We start from the raw sequence: 2,134 nt of genomic DNA, 5'->3' as shown, positions 1-2,134 counted from the left end.
GAGAGCTTGCATTCTTGCTCTGTTCTGGTTGCATGTGAAGCTGAAAGCTACATAGCATTACTGTGGGTCTGCGTGCTGTGGTGAGTTAGGCGTGTTTCCCAACAGCACCACATACAAAGCCGGACCAGACCAGACCACACAGACACCAGGACCCAGCTGGGGCCCTCAGCCCTCCTCTCACAGAACTTCACTCTCACTCCACTGCTCTATCCCTGACTCGCTTTCTCCCCCCTGTCTCTTCTCCCTTATATACCGGACTCTGTGTCTCTCCCTCTCTCTTCTGCTCTATCCCTGCTTCCTCTCTCTCTTGCTCTCTCTCTCTGTCTCCATGTACTTCTCTGTCTCTCCTCTGTCTCCATGTACTTCTCTGGCTCCTCTCTGTCTCCATGTACTTCTCTGCCTCCTCTCTGTCTCCATGTACTTATCTTGCCTCCTCTCTCTCTCCTCTGTCTCCATGTACTTATCTGCTCCTCTCTGTCTCAGTGTCTTTCTGCCTCTCTTCTTCCTGCTCTCTGCTCCATGTCTTATCTGCCTCTCTCTCTCTCCTCCTGTCTCCATGTACTTATCTGCCTCTCTCTGTCTCCATGTACTTCTCTGTTCCTCCTCTCCTTCCTCCATGTACTTCTCTGTCTCCTCTCTCTCCATGTACTTCTGTCTCCTCTCGTTCTCCATGTACTTCTCTGTCTCCTCTCTCTCTCCATGTACTTCTTCTGCCTCCATGTACTCTCTGCTCCTCTCTGTCTCCATGTACTCTCTCCTCTCTGTCTCCGTGTACTTCTATGCTCTCTCTTCTCCATGTACTTCTCTGCCTCCTCTGTCTCCTCTCTCTCTTCTGTTCCTGTACTTCTATGTCTTCCTCTGTCTCCATGTATTTCTTCTCTGTCTCTCGTCTGTCTCCTGTACTTCTCTCTCTCTCCTCTGCCATGTCTTCTCTCTTCTCCTCTGTCTCCATGTACTTCTCTCTCTCTCTGTCCATTACTCTCTGTCTCCTCTCTTCATGTACTTGCTCCATGGTACTTCTGTCTCTCTCTCTCTCCATGTACTTCTCTGCCTCCTCTGTCTCCCTCTCTCTCCATGTTACCTCTGCCTCCTCTGTCTCCTCTCTCTCTCCATGTACTCTTCTCTGCCTCCTCTGTCTCCTCTCCTCTCGTTCCATGTACCTCTCTGTCTCCTCTTCTCTCTCCATGTACTTCCTCTGTCTCCTTACTTCTCTCCTCTCCTCTCTCCATGTACTTTCTCTGTTCTCTCTCTCTTCCATGTACTTTCTTCTCTCCTCTGTCCTCATGTACTTTCTCTTCTGCCCCTATTCTTCTCTTCTCCTGTACTTTCTCTGCTCTCTGTCTCCTACCTCATCTCTATCCTTGTACTTCTCTGTCTCCTGCTCTCTCTCTCTCCTCTGCTCCATGTACTAAATTCGGTACCTATCTCCCTTCTACTGCTGGGCCCATGGTTTCCTTCTCGTCCTTTACTTCTGTCTCCCTCGTCTGTCTCCATCGAGTACTTTACTTCTCTCATTGTACTTCTTTCTATGTTTCTCCCTTCCTCCTGTGGTCTCCCTCTCTCCTCTCACATGTACTTTCTCTGGGTCTCCGCCCCTCTTCGTCTCTTTGACCGCCTTTCCCGCCTCCACTCTCCCCCGCCCCGTCGCCCCCTCCATCCCGCCCTATCTGCCGTCCCCCCCTCTCGCTTCCGCTCTCCTCCTCCTCCCTGCCCCTCCCTTCTCTCCAGGTTCGTCCCCTCCCTCCCTCCCTCCTCTCCTTCCCCCCTGCCTCCTCCCCGTCTACTCCGACTATCCCCACTCCTCCTTACACACCCTCTCCCTCTATCTTCGCACACCTCTCATATTCCGGTCCTCCTCCCCGCCTCCCCCCCATCCATCCGCACTCACCTGTGTGCTCCTGCAGCCCCCGCTCTCTCTCTCCATGTCTTCTCTGGCGGCCGGCCTCCTCTGTGTCTGTCTCCTCCTCGCTTTACTCCCCTCCCTCTATCTCCTCCTTCTCTCCATGTATAACTATTATGTGTATCTCTTCTCCATGTGCTGCTGCACTTCCCCGCCTCCTATCCCTCTTTCTCGCTGTGTGGTTCGTCTTTCCGGTCTCTCTCCTCTCTTCGTATCCCTATTCCTCTCTCCCTC

The sequence above is a fragment of the Salvelinus sp. IW2-2015 genome, linkage group LG17, assembly GCF_002910315.2.
Source record: "Salvelinus sp. IW2-2015 linkage group LG17, ASM291031v2, whole genome shotgun sequence".
Taxonomy (NCBI): Eukaryota; Metazoa; Chordata; class Actinopteri; order Salmoniformes; family Salmonidae; genus Salvelinus; species Salvelinus sp. IW2-2015.
This window is presented reverse-complemented; position numbering follows the sequence as displayed.